This window comes from Heterocephalus glaber, unplaced genomic scaffold, assembly GCF_053883595.1.
Source record: "Heterocephalus glaber isolate CG9 unplaced genomic scaffold, H.glaber_assembly_v1.0 deba00001613, whole genome shotgun sequence".
Taxonomy (NCBI): domain Eukaryota; kingdom Metazoa; phylum Chordata; class Mammalia; order Rodentia; family Bathyergidae; genus Heterocephalus; species Heterocephalus glaber.
Genome location: NW_028258384.1, coordinates 30,890,771 through 30,914,003, shown reverse-complemented (window position 1 = coordinate 30,914,003; position 23,233 = coordinate 30,890,771). Strand labels below are relative to the sequence as shown.

The 23,233-nt window shown below is 37.3% G+C and overlaps 1 pseudogene; it reads left to right on the top strand.

The window, feature by feature from the left end:
* LOC101715047 (non-structural maintenance of chromosomes element 4 homolog A pseudogene) overlaps positions 1-21,217 on the top strand; it is a 32,641-nt pseudogene extending 11,424 nt beyond the window's left edge.
* Positions 21,218-23,233: the final 2,016 nt, after the last annotated feature.

The window sequence follows — 23,233 nt, the reverse complement described above, 5'->3', positions numbered from 1 at the left end:
ATGCTAATACAGAGCAGTGAATACTCATGTTGGAAAAACAGAGTGAGCTCAATTACACAACCTGAGACTGAACCTAAAGCTTCTAGAAAAAAGAAGAGCAGGACAAAACCAAATCTCATACAAGGGAGGAAATTATAAAGATCAGAGCAGAAATCAGTACAATGGAGACTAAGAGAATGATACAAAAAAATCAAAGAAGCAAAGAGTTGGTTCATTTTTCCATGTTTATTTGTTGTTTCTACTTCTTCATCTGAGAAATGTCTGTTCATTTCAGATGCCCAATTTTGGATTGGATCTTTAAATTTGGCAGGTCTGATTTTTTTTAAGTTCTTTATGTATTCTAAATAGTTGACTTTTGTCTGTGGTTCAGATGGTAAAATATTTTTCCCACATTGTGGGCTCTCTCTTCCCTCTGTTGGTGGATTCTCTTGCTGGGCTGAAGCTTTTTAATAAAATGAGATCTCAGTTGTTGATTCTTTGTATTTTCTCATGTGCAACTGATTTTTTATTCATGAAGTCTTTTACTATGCCAGTGTCTTCAAGAGTTCTATCTAACCTATCTTCTAGCAGATTAAGTGTCTCTGTTTTAATACTTAGATCTTTGATCCATTTTGATTTTACTTTAGTGCATGGTGAGAGATACAGGTCTAGTTTTAATCTTTGGCATGTTGAAACCCAATTTTTCCAGCACCATTTTTAAAGAGGCTATCTTTCCACCAGTGAGAGTGTTTGGCTCCTTTGTCAAAGATGAAGTGGCTGAGTGTGTCTGGAGTTGTTTCTGCATCTTCTAATCTGTTCCACTGGTCCTTCTGTCTGTTTCTTTGCCAGTACCATGCTGTTTTTATCACAGTGGTTTTGTAGTATAGTTTCAAGTTTGGGATTGTGATACCTCCTACCTTGTCTTTATTGACTAGAATTGCTTTTGCTATTCTAGGTGTCTTCTTGTTTCAAATGAATTTTTGGATCATTTTCTCAAGGTCCATGAAGTATACTGTTGGAATTTCAATTGGGATTGCATTGAATCTATATAGCAGTTTTGGAAGTATGGCCATTTTCACTATGTTGGTTCTTCCTACCCAGGAATAAGGGATGTCTTTCCATTTTCTGATATCCTCTTCGATTTCTTTTTTCAGAGTGCTATCATTTTCAGTGTAGAGGTCTTTGATATCTTTAGTTAGGCTGATAACTATTTCAATTTTCTGGACGGTACTGTGAAAGGTATTGTTTGCCCCATATCTCTCTCAGTGAGTCTTTTCTTCGTGTATAGGAAAGCTATCAATTTTTGTGTGTTGACCTTGTATCCAGCTAATTTTTTTTGTATCCAGCTACTTTAGTGAATTTGGTTATTAAGTCTAGAAGACTTTTGGTGGAGTTCTTGGGGTCTTCTACATGGAGTATCATGTCATCTCCAAATAATGACAATTTGACTTCTTCATTTCCTATCCTTATTCCTTTTATTTCTTTCTCTTGTCTAATATCTGTGGCTAATATTTCTAAAACTATATTGAGCAGGAGTGAGTAATGATAGTGGACATCCTTGTACATTGTTTTTAGATGGCACCCCATTAAAGATTGCAAGTTAGGTAAAAGTTTCTTTATATCATTTAATATCTTATAATTAGATAAAGATAACGGACTAAAAAGCTATTCTACTCCAAGATATACATTTACATGTGTTTCAGAGATAATGTCATCGTGATTGTCATGCTAAAATGCTGTTGGCCTTAATCTTAAGGTTTCTCTGTAAATCTTTATAATTGTTATCTGTTAACATTTAGCAGGGATTCAAAATGTAAGATGGCTATGACTGGAAAAAGTAACAGTTTTCTGGCTACACTTTATATTTCAAAGGGCTTGATATCCAGATAAGATTATAATAGTTAAACTCACTGCTTGCACTTCAATACTCTTATAACTGACCTTCTAGTTATTGAGCAGCTAAGGTTTAGAGACCAAAATTAGAAAGGTAACTGTGCTTTAAAGTAGCCCATATTTTGGCCCTGGCCCTCCAAGGTCAACAAGGACCGAAGACATGAAGGAACTTCTCAACAGGATCCTATAACTTTGTTGAGTTATCCAACCTGCTGAGCAAGGAGGTTGTTGGACCCCAGAGGACAGGAGTCAACCAACACACAATGTGCCAAAAAGGATAGTCACCAGTGGAAAAGGTCTTCCATCTTTTCTCGGAAAGCCACATGGTCAAGCTGTCCTGTGACGCATCATGGTGGCTGACACTGACAGAGGAGCTGAGAAGCTCTATACAAGGTTTCAAAAGTAATGCCTAAAGACCCTTAACTTACCTTAATAAATAATAAGACATTAATCTTGATTAACCTTAGGTCTCATTTTAACTTGGTATTAAACACCCAGCAGAAAAATATAACCAAAGATGTATAAAAATAATTTCATAGTAATAAAGGCTAGTCATAGAAAGGGGGCTCCAATCATTGACCCCTACTGGCAGTTTCCAGCTACACCTGTAGACAGGTCTAGGAGCCATGTAGTTATGATTGCTATTCCAATCCCTTAAGGGTAGTGTCTGATGTGGCTCCTTCCCCAATCTGCCTTTCCATTCTAGCCCTCAACCTTTGGTCATACTTGCTTTAATCTCTTGGTAAGTTTGCTTATTCTCACCTAGAGGCTGCCAAACTCCAGGTGATCATACAGATGAAACCCCTGGTAAAGGTGTTAGACTCCTTCTTCCACAGAGGTCCATTGGATAAGCCTCCCTGCTGAAGACTTCCATCTGCTGCTCCCTAAGAATGACCCCACCCAGTTTAAAGTGGCCAGATCAGTCATGGCTCATTTACCCAAAAGCAGCTGGATGGACATCTTGGAGGGGGGAAATTAGGAACAGGCAGCTTCTAGTCAGAGAAAAGATAGGCTTTATTAAAAACTAATAGACATGTGTGTCTGATTTATTTCACTTATAAGTATGGTCTCAAGGTGTATACATTTAGCTATAAATGTCTTAAGTTTATCTTTCTTTATAAAAACACATCTTTATCCATTCATTGGTTGATGGGCATCGTTTTTCTGGTGTGAGAAACTGAAAGTGTAAGTGAGGACCAAAATATATAATAGATATTGCAAAATAGGAAGAAAATTTCCAAAGGGGAAGGGGAACTACAGAGAAGGGCAGGAGAAGGGAAGGAAGGGAAAGAAGAAAATGAGAAAAGATGAAAAAGGGGGAAACAAACCTTTTGTAAATAAGGAGAGATGGAGGCACTGAAGGAAGGGAAGGGGAATGGAAAAAAATAAGAACCAAGATATATCATGTACACATACAAATTCCCTATGATGAATGTAATCCTTATGTATATCTAAAATGTGCCAATAAAATTAATTAATAAAAAAGTTTATTGATAGACTAATAACAGAGAAAAGTGAATTGTAAAGCAAATTTAAAAATAGAGAATCTTACTAAAAGCAGCTTCTGCCTCTTCAAGTAGACTCTACAGTTAGAGCAATTAAAAAAGACAAAAGAGAGATTAGAATACACCCAGGAAGGCTGGGATAACACAGTTACCATAAGAATTTATCATAAAAAATTGACAAAGCAAGAAGGAAGCCAGAAACATAAAGATCAGGGAAATCATTCTCTTCACCCACCTCTGATAAAATGCAAAGGAGATAAGGGGAAGGCACCTAAGGGTGCTTATTTATTATGTAAAACACACACACAGCTACACATATACACATACAGTGGACCCTTGATGCACAAACTCAATTTGTTCCTGTGGAAGGCTGGTTATAACTCAAGATGGTCAACTGAAGGCTCAGGCTCCTCTACACATCCTTCAGTGTCTCTCTCCTGTATGCAGGAAGATCTTAGTGTCCTTAGAGAGATATTGGCCCATGATTTCTCAATTAACCCTACACAGGAAAGGTTGTAATGTTTCTTCCAGAACTCCTTAAGGATTAAATCTTTATCTGAAACCATCTAGAAGCACAAGTGGATGGCATTTGGTTCATAACTCAAGACCTTGGTTGTAAGTTAAAACTAAAATTTCTGTCATAACTCAAGTTGTTCGTATGTCAGGCTGGTTGTAACTCGAGGGTCCACTCTATACGTATGTTCTCACTTTAACATTACTATATAATTGCACCAGATACACACATGTCCCCTTTACTTAATCATTACCTCTAATTTACCTTTCTATAAGGCTCCCACACACACTTATCCATCACAAAGGGACAAGAAGAAATCAAATGGCCAGAATGAAAGTAAACGGAGGTGCTCAAGGTTAGGATCAAAGACAGCCAGAGAGGCAATCAGATGGTGAAAACTTCCAGGAACCCATGTGGGGGATGGGAGAAATCACTAGTCCTAAATAAAAGGAGCTGAGGACAAAATCCAAGGGGTATTCACTTCTGATGCCCCCTACTGTTCCAGAGTAGCTATCTTCTTTTTTTATCCTTTTCCAAAAAAAAATCTTTTATTTTAAACTCTGCCACTTTAATTCATTACTGATGCCAAGTTTACAATCCCATTAGCTGTGTGTTTCATACAAGGAGTGGTACATACACCCCGCCCAGCCACAACACAGCCTGGACAACTTAGCAACTTAGTGAGACCGTGGTGTAACAGGCATGGCAAGATGGAACTTCATTTTTTATTTTTTATTTTTGTTATGCTTCCTGCTTTGCTCTTTATTTATTTTTTAAATAAATTTTATTTTATTTTATCCTATTCCCCCCTCAAAAAGCTAGATTTTTTTTTCTTTGAGAGAAAAGCAACTTTTCCAAACTCCCACCAGTTGAGCAAATAACCAACACCCTTTCCTCTTCTTAGCCCAAAAGAAGTGACAGAATATGCAGATACTGAAACCAGGAGGCCTTGTTTTCCCTGCACAAGTTTGGGGACAATTAGCTGAAGATAGCTAAAAATGATAAAGCTGGTGTGGAGATATGCATTACCTGTCTGAGCTTCCCCTCTCTTCTGTTCCTTACTATAAAGGACCTTTACCTCTGTGTACCTGGTGAGATAATGATTTGAAGCAAATGGGCCCCTCCCCCTCATCAGACCTAGTTTTGAATAAATCCTTTTTTGCCTTTTTACCAAATATATGGCCTCCTTTGATTTGGTCAATGGCAAGTAAATGTACGTAAGCATATAAATTTCAGTGGCTTGTGATACTGTCTCAAAATTAAAAAAAAAATTAAACAGGCTTGGGATATAGTTTAATGCAAATGCTCTGACTTCAATCCCCAGTACCAGAAAAAAAAAAAATCACATAAATTTCTCAAGGTTTAGGCCAGTTAATATTAGGGGTGGAATTAGGCCTGGCCATCGCATCTTTATCTTAAGCCCTAGTCTTCTTCAGATATGCCTCCAACCACAATTCTGATGTTTTCATTTTCTCTTCTGACTTCCATGAGAGCCCAGTCTCTCTCACTATATATTTATTTCTATCTGACTTAGCTACTTATAATAACAGGAACGATTTGTTTACACACATTTTTTATAAAGACTAAGTTCCAGCAGCAGGACTGGAAGTATGTCTGAATTCCCAATGTAGCCAGAGTAATTTTACAGCAGACAAATTCATATGTACCTATCACCTAATGCTTCACAAAGAGGGAATTTACACTCTCAGATCCAAATAATGGAAAGTTCCTCAAAGTGGCCCCTACCAAAGCCACAGTTGTTTTCTTTTGTAATAACCAAATCCATCACTTTTTTATTGCTAAAATCTGTACATTGTGAAAGGAAAAAAGACACACACAATAACAGCTTCAGATTTTGCGAAATTGAGATTTATAGGCTAGGAAAGGGCAGCTGTGAAGTAAAACTTTAAAAAGGCAAGGAAAGGAAGACATCTTGCCTCACTTTTTTCCAATAATGAAACAAGTTATTCTTTTCCCAGCTCTGCTCAGGGTGAATAATACAGTTTGAAACAATGAATCTAAGAAAGTTACTCCCTTCCACCCATTTAATTTTGAACAGCATTCTAGGGCCATTCCTAAGAATCCCATAAGAAAAAAAAAAGTAAATTTCTGATGATCTAGGTCAAGCACATGTGTATTGACTCTTCTAGCCGATCTTCAGTCACTTTTATCCTACTCCAACTTTATTACGGGTTCATGAATAAACACTGCATATCATGCATGTAATTAGGATCAGATCGAATTCTTGGATAAGCATGCATGTTGACAGCACCTGAGATGACTCAACACCCTGTCAATAATTCCTGTCAATAACCTGGAGAGATTCAGGGGAGGCACTTGGACTGAGGTGCCTATCCTTTAAACTCTGAAAGCCTGAATTGTCTGGGGGTCTGCTGCTGTATGACGTGATCTCAGTGCAATGCTTTTGCTTTCCTATCACCCCAGCACTATTTTTTCTGTTTGTGCCATACTTTTTGTCAACACACACTTGGCCTGAGAACAATTTCATGTGATCTTCAAAAAATATAGCTGGTTGCCACTTGCCATGAGGTACATGCTTTGCAATTCTTTGCTCATGGTGCACAAAAGCCTGGATCATATTTGCTGAGTTTAACATATGGTTACACTAAGGTTGTTTAAACTGGCTCTTTCTTCAAAGTTGACTAACTCCTAAATCTAGTTCTAGGATCAAAACAAACCAATGATATCAACTCAGAATGTCTATTATGCAGCCTTGATATAAGCCAATCTGAGAAGGCAAAAAAGCATATGTTCCCTTTTATTTGGCATGCTTCAGCCCAGCACACTCCAAACCTGTGAACCTCATTCCCAAATCTCCTCTCACAAATTCCCTTACACTATTCCATGAGGTAGGTTCTTTGAGAAGGGCCACTGGGAACACAAAGGTCATAGTTTTTATCAAGTTCCTGAACTATTTTATATCTGGAGGTCCATAAAGTAATGGCTCCAGAACAAAGCCAGAAACGGTTACAATAGATACTGTACCACAGACACTACTTGAGACAATAATACTAAGTGAAATAAGTGAGACACACAAGCTTAAATACCAAATGATTTCTCTTCTATGAGAAACCAAAAGTATAATTAATTCAAAGAGCAAAACAAAAGGCAGATAAATGTTAGACAGGAGACTGGGGTGTGGCAAAGATAGCTGGGGAATTAGATGCGACCTGTTAAAATCCTAGGACACATGTGCATAACAGTTCTCAAAGCCCTGCAAGTGGACTTCTTGAGAGAACTGGAGAAAGTTTTGCATAGGATGGCCTAGACCTGATCTCAGCCTGAGAAGTGAATGATACAAAAAGGATAATCCACATTGAGTTTTTGGCCACTGTGTTCTCACTTCCACTGTGGCCCATCCTCAGGCTGTAGGAGGTACTTTTTTTCTTACTTTAACTTGGCCCAAACTAGCTTTGCAGAGCTTGTTTTTTTCCTACCTTTAATAAATATGTACTACCATTTGTGCTTACCTTGACCAAATCTTTGCCCAAGACATAAAGAACTTAGAAACCAGCTCCAGAGGGAGACCCCAGTAAGAATAGGAAACAGGGAGATAGATCTTTTACAAATGGGAAGGGGACCAAGAGCTGGAGGAAGGGGGCAGGGAAGGAAGAGAAGTTCATGTAAAATGATTTTTAAGATGTCTTATAAACTACTCTCCAGGAAGAATAATTATATACTATAAATGTCAAAAATAAAAATACAAAAGAGATACTGTATATACTAAAAATCTCAAATAGAGAAAACAGGAAAGGAATAATTAGAAAATAAACCAGTCTTTAACTCAAGTAAAAGCACCTTCATTCCTTTGCCTATTTTGAGCTATAAGAGAAAATACACACTAATCCTTATCACTAGGGAAATCTTTAACACTACATGACACTTCTACCCACTCATTCTCTTATGTAAATATTACTTACAAATAGACACATACTTATGAAAACATAAAATTTTGACATCAAGGATAGCATAAATCCCTCCACACACATGAAAACCTAGCTTGCTTTAAAAAATGTTCTCCAAGTAACCTCACCTCTATAATATCATGTAACAAAATCTCTATCCCCACAGTATAAGTATCAAATATTTATCGTGTTATGAACCTCATCACCTGTCTTTTTCCCTGAGGAGTCATTGCATGGGAGGAAATCAACAAAATGAGTTAATACTAGAGAAAAGAGAACGTTTTATCTAATTAACCACCAAACTTATTAAGCTCTGTGTATGAATGAGAGAAGTGGAGAGAAACAGCAAAGAAAATGCTGAAATTTATTTTCAATAGCCACTGTCTTATCATCACAAGATGTTTACTTAATGATTCTCCCCTCCTTTGAACTCCAGCACCACTTCCACTTGTGTGAGTGCTGTGCTACAATCTCAGCATTTCTGTATAAGGATGTGCTATCTCTAAATATGTAAGGCACTTTCATGATGTCTCCTGTATAAAATTGCAAAGTCTTAAAAAGCATCGTCTATGCTGCATGAAACATTGTCATCTAGAAGCTCATAATTTTATATTTCTTATCCAGTACTATTTCTTACCAGTACTTGGAAAGAAGTCCATACCTGTATCCTTGGTAGGACATTCCCAATCACAGTTGGCCTTGGAAGACATGTAATTCAGTCAATGGCTGATGGCCCATCAAAAATTTCAGAGTATATGAGACAGTTTCCAGCACTGAAATTGAGTTGCAGCTCCAAGGTAAAGAGGGTGGCTAAGGAACATGGAACTAGGAAAGAGTAGATTTGTCTCAGTGTTGCAGCAGTACCATTAATCAATCAAGTGCTCAAGGTAAGTCGCTGACCCTGTGTTTCCTCATCTGTTTAATGGTGGTGGTAGAAGACAATTAATACCTGCTCTTTTGAAAATCCATATATAGGATATTACCTTCCCTCTACTCCAGTTCCATAGATATTCACTGATGTAACATGTGCTGTTACGAAGTGACTCTAGTTAGAAAAGCTATAATTTCTACCATCCAACCATGACACCTACCCTCATAGCAGTTACAGAACCCAAACAGCACCTACTTAGTTTCTATAAGTTTTATCTTACAAATTTGAACCAATTATTATGACTAAACATATCATTCTTATGAAACATTGATTATCTACTTTGTGTAGTATACAAAAAGTCAGACAATTTCTGAATATAATTTGCTTTGTTTTTCCTACAGAATGCTTACATATTCTAAGATTATTTCCTAAGCACATACTGTGGTCTAAATCTTGTGTTACAGACAGGTGATATAATGGTGATGAAGACTGACATGTAAGGTGCTCCCTGTGCACTGAACTTAGTCTAGGGAAAGAAAGGCTGATTCTCAGGCTCTCAATGGCCTTATGGAGAAAACACACTAGTTCAATCCAGACCTGAATTATGAACAATATAAAGCAAATCTAAATATCAAACAATGGCAGTCCACCACCTGAGCCACTTAAGAAGTCCGCATGGGGCCTTAATAGCTGGACCAACAGAACTCCTCAGTGGCTTATTGTGGCCTCAGTCTCCTAGCTGAAAAATATGAAGTGTAAAACATGATCTGTAATCACCTTGAACAAAAAAACTCTGAGATTTTAACAACCCAAATATTCAGCAGGGCAATGACCTTTCAAATTTTTGGTGACTTTTGACCAAGATTTATTAATTACAGTTAGTTTATTGTCTTGCTGCTGGTCTCACACTCCTACTTTGCCAAGTGAGTTGATGTCTAATGTCCCTTCTAGTTCTGCTATTCTAGAACTTCATGATATTTTATCTAACTCATTTTTTTGTATTAAATTCTTTTATTGATACATTGTAGGTATACAACACAATTACATTTCTCATTGGGAATTGTACCTTTACATAATGCACCTTGGTTCTTATTTTTTTCCCAATCCTAGCCCTCCCTTCACCCCCTCCACCATTCCCTGTTTACAAAGACTTTATTTCCATTTTTTCCATTTCTCATCATTTTTCCTTTCCCTTCTTTCCTTTCTCCTGCCCCTCCCACTACCCCTACCCCTTTGGACCTTTTCTTCCTATTTTACATTATCAATTATTCATTCTAATCATTGGTACATTTTAGGTATACAATATAATGACATTCATCATTGGAAATTTTCACCTTTACATAGTCTCTCTTGGTTCTTAGTTTTCACCCTTGCCCAGCCCTCCCTTCAACACCTCCATTCCTCCCTATTTACAAAGATTTTGCTCCTATTTTTCCATTTTCTCATATTAATTCTATTCCCTTCTATCCTTTCCCCTAGCCCTCCCACTTCCTTCCCCTTTGCCCCTTTTCTTCCTATTTCACATGACCTATTATACATTTAGTCCTTATTTACACTTTCAGTTTCTCACACCAGAGAAACTATTCAGTATTTACACATGTGTGTCCTATTTATTTCACTTAAGAATATCACCTCAATGTGCATCCACTTAGCTATAAATGTCTCTAATTTCTCATTTTTTATGGCTGAGTAGTACTCCATTTTATAAAAAAACCCACATTTTCTTTATCCAGTCTCCAGTTGATAGGCATTTGGGCTGTTTCCAAGTTTTAGCTATTACAAACTGTGCTGCTGTGAACATGGGTGCACATATATCACTGTGGTATGATACTTTTAATTCTTTGGGGAAGATCCCCAGCAGGGGAATAGTGGGGTCAAATGGAACTTCCAGTCCTAGTTCTTTGAGGTATCTCCATACTGATTTCCACAGTGGTTGCACCAGTCTACACTCCCAGCAGCAGTGGAGCAGGGTTCCTCTTTCCCCACAGCCCCACCAGCATTTGTTATTGGTTGATTTCATGATAGCAGCCATTCTTTCTGGAGTGAGGTGGAATCTCAGTGTTGTTTTCATTTGCATCTCTCGAATGACCAGTGATGTTGAACATTTTTTCATGTATTTATTTGCTATTTCTACTTCTTTGTCTGAGGAATGTCTGCTCATTTCAGATGCCCATTTTTGGATTGGGTCTTTAAATTTGGGAGGTCTGATCTTTTTAAGTTCTTTATAGATTCGAGATAGTAGACCTTTGTCTGAGGAAGAGCAGGTGAAGATTTTTTCCCACATTGTGGGTTGTCTCTTCACACTGCTGGTGGTTTCTCTTGCTGTGCAGAAGCATTTTAATAAGAAGAGATCCCATTTGTTGATTGTTTGTGCTAGGTCACAGGCAACTGAGGTTTTGTTCATAAAATCTTTTCCTACACCGATATCTTCAAGGGTTCTACCTAACCTCTGTTCCAACTGGTTCAGAGTTTCTATTTTAATATTTAGATCTTTAATCCATTTTGATTTTAGTTTAGTGCACGGTGAGAGATACAGGTCTAGTTGTAATCTTTGGCAAGTTGAAACCCAATTTTTCCAGCACCATTTATTAAAGAGGCTATCTTTCCTCTAGTGAGGGTGTTTGGCTCCTTTGTCAAAGATGAGATGGCTGAGTGTGTCTGGTGTTGTTTCTGCATCTTCTAATCTGTTCCACTGGCCTCAGGTCTGTTTGTTTGCCAGTACCATGCTGTTTTTATCACAGTAGCTTTGTAGCAGAGTTGCAGGTTGAGGATTGTGATACCCCCTGCCATGTCTCTGTTACCTAGAATTGCTTTTGCTATTCTGGGTCTCCTCTTGTTCCAAATGAATTTTTTGATTGTTTTCTCAAGGTCCATGAAGTATGCAGCTGGGATCTCAATTGGAGTTGCATTGAATCTATATAGCAGTTTTGGAAGTATGGTCATTTTCACTATATTAATCCTTCCTACCCAGGAGCAGGGGATATCTGTCCATTTTCTGATATCATCTTCAATCTCTCTTTTCAGAGTGCCATAGTTTTCAGAGAAGAGCTCTTTGATTTCTTTCATTAGGATGATTCCTAGGTATTTCAGTTTTTTGGATGCTATTATGAAAGGAATTATTTGCCCTATTGCTCTCCCATTGAGTCTGTCATTGGTGTAGAGGAAAGCTATTGATTTTTGTGTGTTGACCTTATAACCAGCTACTTGACTGAATTTGGTTATTAAGTCTAGAAGACTTTTGGTGGAGTTCTTGGGGTCTTCTATATAGAGTATCATGTCATCTGCAAATAATGACAATTTGACTTCTTCATTACCTATCTTTATTCCTTTTATTTCTTTCTCTTATCTAATTGCTGTGGCTAATGTTTCCAGAACTATATTGAGCAAGAGTGGCGATAGTGGACATTCTTGTCTTGTTCCTGATTTGAGTGTGAAGGATTTCATTTTTGACCATTTAGTATGATATTGGCTGTTGGTTTTTCATAGATGGCTTCTATCAGTTTGAGGTAGAGACCATCTATTCCAATTTTTTGTAGGGTTTTTAATCATAAATGCATGTTGGATTTTGTCAAATGTTTTTTCTGCATCTATGGAGATAATCATATGGTTTTTGTCCTTGGCTCTATTGATATAGTGTATTACATTGATTGATTTTCATATATTGAACCATCCCTGCATCCCTGGGATGAATCCCACTTGATCAGAGTGTGTGATCATCTTGATGATCTTCTGCATTCTGTTTACCAGTATCTTCTTAAAGATTTTTGCATCTATGTTCATTAGTGAGATTGGCCTATAGTTCTCTTTTTCAGTTGTGTCTTTCTCTGCTTTGGGGATCAAGGTGATGCTTGCTTCCAGGAATGAATTTGGGAGTACTGCTTCCCTTTCAATTTCATTGAAGAGTTTAAACAGTAGTGACAGCAGTTCCTCTCTAAATGCCTTGTAGAATTCAGCAGTGAAGCCATCAGGGCCCAGGCTTTTCTTAGTTGATAAGTTTTTCATTACATTTTCAATTTCATTGGTTGATATTGGGTTGTTCAGAATTTTTAGGTCTTCTTCGTTCAACTTTGGTAAATCATATGTATCTAGGAATCTGTCCATTTCTTCTGTGTTGTCCATCTTATTGGCGTATAGGTTCTGGAAGTAGGTATTGATGATCCTCTGGATTTCTGCTGGGTCTGTTGGAATTTCACCCTTTTCATTCCTAATTGCATGGATTTGGGCCTTTTCTTTCCTTTTTCTGACAAGGTTGGATAAAGGTTTGTCAATTTTTTTGATTCTTTCAAAGAACCAACTCTTGGCTTCATTGAGTTTTTGTATCATTCTAGCTGTCTCCATTGCATTGATTTCTCCTCTGATCTTTATAATTTCCTCCCTTGTATGAGCTTTGGGGTTGTCCTGCTCTTCTTTTTCCAGAAGCTTGAGATTCAGCATCAGGTTGTTTAATTGGGCTCATTCTGTTTTCCTAATATGCATATTCACTGCTATGAATTTCCCTCATGAGACTACTTTCATTGTGTCCCATAGATTCTGATATGTTGTACTGGCATTCTCATTAAATTGTAGGTACTGTCTGATTTCTTCTTTAATTTCCTCTGTGACCCATTGGTTATTCAGAAGTGTGTTGTTCAATTTCCACGTGTTTATGAAATTTTTTGAGTTTCTTTTGCTATGGATCTCCAATTTCATCACACTATGGTCTGATAATATACAGAGGATAACTTCAATTCCTTTGCACTTACTTAAACATGTTCTATGTGTGAGTATGTGGTCTATTTTGGAGAATGACCCATGTGCAGCTGAGAAGAATGTGTATTGTGATTTTGTGGGGTGGAAGACTCTGTAAACATCTGTTAAGGTCATTTGTTCAAGAGTTCGATTGAGTTCTAGTATTTCAGTACTTATTTTTAGTCTAGTTGATCTATCTATTTGTGACAGTGGGGTGTTGAGGTCCCCCACTACAATTGTATTAGTGCATATATGACTTTTCATGTCCGTTAGTATTTGTTTTATATAGTTGGGTGCACTAGTGTTTGGTGCATAGAATATTTATGATTGTCATCTCTTCCTCTTGGATTCTTCCCTTTACAAGGATGTAGTGTCCTTCTTCATCTCTAAATCAGTGTTGGTTTGAAATCTACTTGATCTGCCAAGAGGATAGCTACTCCTGCTTTTTTTCAGGTTCCTGTTGCATGGAGTATTGTTTTCCACCCTTTAACTTTCAGTCTATGAGTTTCCTTTTGAATTAAGTGTGTTTCTTGTATGCAGCATATTGTTGGATTTTGCTTCTTGACCCATTCTGCCAGTCTATTTCTTTTGATTAGTGAATTGAGACCATTAACAATGATGGTTATAACTAAAACGTATTGACTTGTCATTGCCATGACTTTTTCTTTTTGTTGGTTTCTCCCCCTTTACATTTAATTTCTTGTCATGCCAGATGGGTTCATTCTGCTTTGCTTCCTGGGGTTGCGATCCTCAATGTCTGTTCCTAGGATATTGTGTAAAATTCTTTGGAGTGCTGGTTTGGTATTCACAAAGTTCCTAAGGTGCTCTTTGTTATGAAAGTATCTTATTTCTCCATCCATTTTGAAAGATAGTTTTTCAGGGTACATCAATCTGGATTGGAGGCTGTTTTGTTTTAGAGCTTGGAATATGTCACTCCAAGCTCTTCTTGCCTTGATGGTTTGTGTTGAGAAGTCTACTGTGATTCTGATGGGCTTTCCTTTGTATGTGATTTGATTCTCTTCTCTGACTGCTTGGAGAACTTTGTTCTTCTGTTGTGTTTCTGGAATCTTAACAATTATATGCCTATGTGTAGATTTTTTTTGATCAAGGCTATTTGGAGTCCTATATGCCTCACTTATCTGTATGTCAAGCTCTTTTCCCCTGCTTGGGAAGTTTTCTGCCATTATTTTTGTGAAGAGATTTTTTATGTTATCTGCAGTCTCTCCTGTTTCTTCATTGAGCCCAATTAGTCTTATGTTATTCTTCTTTGCATCATCTAGCAGCTGCTGGATTGATTTCTCATGTTCCCTTATAATTTTGAAGCAATTTTTCTTTTCCTGGTCACTAATTGCAATCTTATCTTCTATATCTGAAATTCTGTCCTCACATTGGCTCATTCTGCTGTGTAGACTTTCAGTGGAGTTTTTCATGTCCTGGAAATCTATTTGCATCTGTTTTATGGATTCCATTTGTTTCTTATGTTGGGATTCCATCATGTTCCTCAGCTCCTCTCTAGATTTATTAATCATGTCTTGCACTAGGGGCACAATTTGTCCTGTTATCTGAGAAATTATTTCTGATTTCAATTTTTCCAGATCCCCTTCTGTTGCCAGTTCAGTGGGTCCAGGTGGTTGAGTATCAGAGTGTTCCATCTCATTTCCCTTTGGGGTTGCTGTAGGTGATCTGGAAGTCTGGTTTTGAGACCTATTTATGTGTTTTCTCATTTCAACTGGGGCGGGGGGCTGTTAGTGCCTGCTCGGATTACCTCCTCTGAGCTGGGTGAGGTGGGAAAGGGGCCGGGAGCTGCAGTAGGGATGGTGACCCAAAAGCCCTTTCCTGTGGGCTGGGAGCAGCTGGAGGGATGGTGGCCGGGAAGCCCCTTCCTCTGTACCAGGAGCTGTGAGATGGCGGCTCAGAATCCCTTCCCTTTGGCCAGGAGCGGTGGGAGTGATGGTTGCCTGGAAGCCCCTTCCTCTGGGCCAGGAGCAGCGGGACAGAAGGTGGCCCAAAAGCCCTTTCCTCTGGGCCGGGAGCAGCGGGAGGGATGGTAATTGGGAAGCCCCTTCCCCTGGACCAGGAGCAGTGTGACGATGCCTCAGAAGCCCCTACCCCTGGGCCGGGAACAGCAGGACTCAGTACCTTGTTCTGGTGGTCTGGTGTCCTCTGTGTCTTTATAGTGTGGAACCAGGTGGCTGCCTGTCTGCAGCGGGGTGATTCGGTGTGTTCTCTATCTAACTCATTTTATTACATATCCTGGAAACAATTCCAGGATAGTATTTTGGAACATATTTTAGAACCTTGGTCTAACTGGACATTAATAGGCATTACATAAAGAAAAGTTCTACAGTAATCTGAGCATCGTGGTATAAAAACCTTGGCTCTGAAACCAAACTGTCTTAGCTCAAATGTCAATACTGTCCCATATTAGCTGTGTGATCTTGAGAAAATTGTTTTATCTTTTAGTGCTTGAGTTTTCTTCTTTGAAAAAAATGGGGATGATGATAACTCTTATAAGGATGTTGTGAGGACTAAATTACGTCAATGTATCTGAGGACTTGAAGCTGCGCTTGACATGCAAAGAGAAAATTCAATAAGTGGAATCTACTACTATCACTATTATCTTCTCCAATATTATTCAATATATTTGAGAAATTTAGGATAAATCCCCTAAATTTAGAGAGATTCTCCACTGTAAAAATTCTTAGTCTTCGGTGTGCATCATGGCTTCCCTAGATAGGACTATATTTCCCAAACTTATTTGATCTCAGACACCTCCTCTCTCCCCCTACTTGTAAGATATCAGGAGACTTGTCTTAAGTAGAAGAGACTTTGAGAAACCCCACTACAAAGTGTCAAGAGAAATGGGTTCTAACCTGCCCTTGGAACTAATAAGATGGGAAAATTCAGTGAAAAATTATTAAATATCTCTATGCTTTGATCATTCCTGTTAATATAAGATTTGAACTATCTAACTGAAGGACCTTTGTTAATGTTGAAAATAAAAAGTTATGCTGGATTCGAGGACCATATTAGCCTGCCTGCTAATTGTTCCCATTTAATAGACTCCATAAAGTGACTCACTGTTTTCTATCATCCACAGAACAATTTCCAGCAACACTAGACCAGTGATAGATTAATCAATCCCGAGATGGCATCAAAAATTAAAAATAAGAAAAATTCAAAGTCTGAGGAGTTAGGAGCTACTTAAAGAGGGAGACATGGGAGGGGTAGGGGATGAAAAAATAATTAAGATGTGATATGTATATATACCAACTCCCCATGATAAAGGTAATCATTATCTATTGCAAACAAGTAATAATTTTTAAAAGTGGCAGGAACAGTAAGATTTTTAAAAAAGGAGAGAGAAGACTTTTAGAGCTCAAAATGCCTTTATATTTGATTTAGTTCCTGCAGAGGAGAGGAAACTGAGGCCTGTGGAAAGGACTAGCCCAAGTTCACACAGAAAGTTATTCATATGTTATGCTGCTTCAAAAAAGGTCTTGGCATAATATAGTGAGAAATCTTCAATTCTCCGTCCGGCATTGCATTTTGAACATATGTATACATACTCCAGTTTAACACTGAAAAATTGTGGAACCATCTCATTTGATGAAGATCATTATTCTTTCTGATACTTGGGTCTGAGTTAAAAAAGAAAAAGCAGGAATCAGAGCCAGAGATGAAATATTCCTTGCTAGGTGTATATATGTAAGTGTATCTACATCTGTCTCAGTTTCTCCTTTATTGGTTCAATTTCAGCTCACAAAACCCAGCACTGTAGCAGAAATTCTATTTTGCTTATTTAGCAATAAACAAAATGCAAAAAAAAAATGCAAAGGAACTGTTCCCTAGAACTCTTAAATTGGAAGTCTCACAGTTTCTTAGGACTCCTCTGGCTCTTTGCTTATCCAATAGCTCCTGTTTCTTCCTATATTGGTTGTTTCTTCCTGGGCCCTGTCATAAAAAAAAAGGAGGAGAGAGGGGAGAAAGGAGGAAACACAGAGAGCCAAGGAGAGACAGAGAAAGATGGTGACAGAGGGGTATACAGACAGAGAAAAAGGAGCAGGCAGGCTATTACTTTCTCCTATATTAAAGCCTGATCAACATTCTGGTTCAACCTCATGACTAATCTTGTGAGCTTTCTAAATTTCAGTGTCCTTAACTATAAAACAGAAACACTAGTGGCATCCACTTCATAGGGCTGCTGTGAAGATTAGATGAGTTAATGCATACGAAGTACTTAGAGCTGTGCCTGATACCTGGTCATCATGCAATAAATGGTGGTCACTAGCTCCTTTCAACACATTCACACACTGGTGCTAGAATGTAAATTAGCACTGCATTGTGAAAGGCCATTTTAATATAGGAATCATGAATTCTATAAAATGTAAATTACATTTCTAGAAATTTTTGCTGATGAAAATAAATCAACATTAAAGATTATAGACAGACAGAAGAAGATATAGTAAAATGTTACCAAATACTATCTTTCATGTGAAGAGGTCAAAAATATAAAACATAATTTCTTACAGTTTATTTATATTTTTTGTACTGTTTGTAGTTTTTCGAATGAGTGTGTTACTTTTATAATAACAAAATAATAAAGCAGTTTCCCTTGTGAAAAAAAATGTTTAATTTATTGATCAATTTCCCAACCCGTCTCTATCCCAGTGATATTCTTGTAACCATTCACTATTCTGAGATGAAATAGCTGAACTCACTCCATAAGCCTGGCTCCTGCTTACTGCAACAAAATTCTTGTAATGAGTCTGGTCACCCTTTATGCTTTTTGGTCTCTCTTTAAAAATGAGGCAGAAGACATGGAAAATAAAAAGACACCAAGTTGAAAAATCACTACTCTGAGCCACACAGCACAGATCAAAGCATTCCAGACAAATGGCCATGCAAATGAACACTCCATCATGAATAAAGACTCTTTCCTAGCATCCATCCTTTTCTTCCTTGCACCTAACCTGCTCCCTGGGTAAGTTAATATCCAAATGTCAGCATTAACTCTCCTAGCTTTGGTCAGGTTGTGTCACAGCCTTAGAATTATTTAAATGTAGTATTTTTTTGGTATTTACTATTGAATTGCAGTTTGATAAGTGAGACTACCACATGCATACAGACCATAAAATTCTTCAGAGTCCCAGCTTCCCCAGCCTCTTGTGTCCTTTAGACAGCAGTGACAAATGGAGCAGTCTGTGGAGAGCTTCTCCTGGTGACATGAGTTACTCTGCCAACTAGGGCTCATTACAAAATGTGAAACATTGCAGTGGGCTAGAACAGAAGGCAATTTTCAGTTCCTTTATAGCTCTTGCCACTCACTTGTCTAACCTCAGCTCTTAACGAGATAGCTTTGCAACCATAAGCACACTTGGCCATATAAATTAGCGACTTAAGCTTACAGTCAAAACATTTTAGATATCTTAGCTCTGTTTATTGTTAATAAGTAGAAGTTCTTGGTAATCTTTAACTAAAAGCCATAATGAGTCAATATGTCACACACCTAATTTATTCAGAACCCAATGAAACAGTATTATCAAAACCGTTATTTTCCCCACAACCTGCTTGTAGGAAAAAGTGACTTCTTGATTTATGTTTACTCCCAAGATTCATTGAGGAGCATTACATCTGATTCATGGGAATTCTATGCCCTTAATCCTGATATAATTACGCATGGCTTCAAAATTTACATGAAACTAGTTCAGTGTAACTCAGCTTTGCTCTCTGAATCTTAATCACTTGTGGAGCTTGTAAAAAACATCACTTTGCTGAAACCTACTCAGAACTACTAAATCTCTAGTTGATTATGATATATATACTCCCAAATTGGAGAACAGCTGTCCTAACCTCACAGGTTCTTGAGTTACTCAACTCAGTGGCAATCTCCTCTCTGATAGCAATCTCCCAAGTGCTCTAGTTCCCTCACACCCTTACATTCCCCATCACCTGACCTTCATTCTTAACATCTGGACTTGCTGACTCATCACTTCAACAATGCTTTTGCCATTATTCCCAACCACTTGGGTTCTCTTGTCTGGGAACACAAAACAAAGAACAATGTGGTCTGCTATGGTACCTCCAGAAATACAGAGCATCAATGAAGAGCTTGGAATGTAAACACAGTATCATTATACAGTACTATATGAGGAGTGCTCTTCCTATAAGATACCACTCCCTATTACTCTCCAGCTCCTTAGTCTGCTTTATTTTCTTTCACATCACATTTCACAATCTGTCATTTAATTCTGTACGCATTTGTTGATTTCTTATCTGCCTCTTTATTAGGAAATAAAATCCAAGAGAGCAGAATGTTTTTTCACTACTCTCTTCCAAGTGCCTAAAACAGTGCCTTGAACAGATTGAATATTCAATAAGTATTATAACTAAGACACACAAAGGAAGTACAAGAAAGGTGGAGAGCCTATCTTAACCTAGAGATTCAGGAGAGTGGGAGGGAAGAGGAAAGAGAGAGGGAAGAAGGGAAGGGGAGAAAAAGGAAGTTTTATTCATTCTATGAGACAAGAGGGTAAAATGTAATTGCATAATATTTAAATGGTTTTGTAGACTCTTAACAATCAAGATTTTTTAAAAAATTAGACCATATTTAGGTAAAATAATTTTCCTCTTTGCTTTTTTCCTGTAAATTTAAACTGAAGTTTTTTTCCCCTAAAGCATTATTCTCAGATTTTTCTTTCAAAGAGTAAATGTACAGTATTATAGCTTTCATTTTTTTTATTTTAAGGGAAAAATATTTGAGTTAAACATTTAAAGAGGTTTTTTTTTTTTAAGAAATCTTAACTAGGGCGGGGAGGGGCTGCCAGCAGAAAACCAGGAGGATATACCTCATGCCAGAGACAAGTTAACAGAGGCCCTTGAAGAGGTGAACACTCTATTTAATGGAGTGTCCCGAGCAAGATAAGCAGTACTAAATGCCCAGTTTCTTGTTCTGGCTTCAGATTTGGGCAAAGAAAAAGTAAAGAAGCTAGGCTCTGATCTGAATTCATTTGATATGTTAAGATATGTTGAAACTCTACTGACTCATATGGGTGTAAATCCGCTAGAAGCTGAAGAACTCGTCCGTGATGAAGATAGTTCTGATTTTGAATTCATAGTCTATGGCTCCTGGAAAATATCAGGCAAAACAGCAGAAAACACCTTTAATAAAACCTATACATTCCACTTTCTGTTGGGTTCAATACAAGGTGAGTCACCTGTGCCAAAGCCACGAATCGATCGCCCCAAAAAAGTTCGGGTGATGTGAGAAGAGACGACAATGCCTGCTCAGTTAAAAAGCATGGGAGAATCTCATCAAGAAGCAACAGAAAAAGAAGTAGAAAGAATCTTGGGATTATTGCAGACGTATTTTTGAGAAGATCCTGATACTCCAATATCCTTTTTTGGCTTTGTGATTGATCCACATTCCTTCTCCCGTACGGTGGAAAACATGTTTCATTTCTCCTTCATTATACGGGATGGTTTTGCAAGAATAAGATTTGATCAAGACCGATTGCCAATAATAAAGCTTGCTAATGAAGAAACTGAGGGAATTGACCATAACACCCAAGTTAGGAATCAAGCAGTTATATCTTTGAGTTATCGTGACTGGGAGGAGATTGTGAAGACCTTTGAGATTTCTGAGCCTTTCATTCCTCCAGCTCAGAGCAGGCAGAGGCTAAGTGCTTGATGCCAGCTGAAAGAATCAGTTGGACAGTGAAATCCAAAAAGGAAAGCAGCATGTATTGTATATAATGTATGATTAAACGTTTTTAAATACAGGTTGATTTTAGTAAAATGTAGCTTTTGATAGTTAATAAAATTTGTAATGGTTGTCTATGTAAAAGAAATTTTCTCTCATATTCACACACACACAAAAAGAAGTCTCAACTAATCTCACTATGTAGATCAGGCTGACCTCATACTCAAGAACTCATGCAATCCTCTCTCCCCAGCCTCTCAAATAGAACTATAGATTCATGCCAACATCCCCAGCTTAATTTCTTAACTGAGTTATACTATACTTGATTATGGTTAAAACCTTTATTTTGATCTCAAGTGCTCCAATTGTAAAGTAGATATATTCATTCATTTATTTGTTCCATTATTCATTGAATAAATACTTGTAAGAGACATAAAATGTAACTTTCTCCTTCCCCTAGATTGGGTTAAGTGGCTCCTCTGAAAACTTACCGATTTTCTAAAATGTGTGAGAATATGTGCTATCTTTGTCTGTGTACGGATTGTCTCACATAAAATAATATTCTCCAGTTACATCCATGTTGCTGCAAATAACAAGTGTTTACTATTTTTTAAGGGCAAGCAATATTCCATTGTGTAAATATATCACATTTTCTTTTCTTTTTTTTTCCCCATTAAGTTTATTGGTACATTTTAGGTATAAAATACAGTTACATTCATCATTGGGATCTTGTACCATTACATGAGTATCTTGGTTCTTATTTTTTTTCCCCTTCCCCCACCCTCCTTCACCCCCTCCACCCTTCCCTATTTGCAAAGACTTTGTTTCCATTTTTTTTCTTTTCTCATATTTTTTCTTTTCCCTATTTTCCTTTCCCCTACCCCTCCCACTTCCCCTGCTCCTTTAGACCTTTTCTTCCTATTACACAATATCAATTATACATTTTTAAAATTACAATATCAAGATCTAGGAGACATTACCACAGGTTTTACAAAATTTAAAAGGATATAGAAAGCATATTACAAAAAACTTTTTCGAAATAAATTTGACCACTTCTAAGAAGTAACTTGGAAGAAAAATTAATGAAACTAACTCTAGAGGAAATATAAAATTTGAATAGCACCTATTAAAGAAAGTATATTCCTAGCTTGAAAACCTACCTATATGACAACAGCAGGCTCATATACATTTTAACTGATAAATTATATTAAACAATTAAAGCAGAAAAAAGAAGGAACACTTCTCCCCTCATTTTAGGAAATTAACATTGTGCTAATCCTAAAACTGGATAAAGATAACAGAAGAAAAATGTATGAACATAGATAGAAATTTGTTTAACAAAACAAACTATTAGAAGTCAGATCTGGCAGTATATAGAAAGTGGTTTTGTTATAGGGATGGCAGTGTTGGTTCAGCACTGGAAGATCCACCCCCAAAAGTCATCGTTTTAACAGAGGAAAGGAAAAAGCCATATGATCCTGTCACTAGTTGGAGAAAAAGTATTGGACTAAATTCTACAGCTGCTCATGGTAAAAGCTATAAGGAGACTAGAAGTAGAACAGAACCTTCTCAACAGATTAAAGACATGTACTCCATACTTCCAGTGAGAATGCCTTATATGAATGGAGAAGATACAATGTTTTCTCCTTAAGGTGGGGAACAAGGGCAGATATGATTACTCTTTATCTGTCCATTAAACTTTGAAACCTAGGCCCCACCAAAATAGTCTGGCAATAAAATGACACAATTAGGATAGGATTGGTAAGGTAGAAGCAAAATCTTTATATGTAGATGAAATGATTATCTACAGAGAAAATACTAAGAAATCTCTAGGAGCCCCTGGAACTTGTATTTGAATTTAGCAGGATTAGAAAATACAAGGTATATATAAAAATTCAGGTCTGTGTATACTTGCTATAAATGAAGAATTGGATATTGAAATTTAAAAGTTATGTAGGAGTACAAAGGACCTAGAAAAGTTAAAAAAAAAGTGTTGGAAGACGTTTAGTACCTAATTTTAAGACTTCTTCTAAAGCTACAGTAATCAAGGCAGTGTTGGTGTAAGGAAAGACATATAGATCATTGGAATAAAACAGAGAATCTAGAAATGGAACC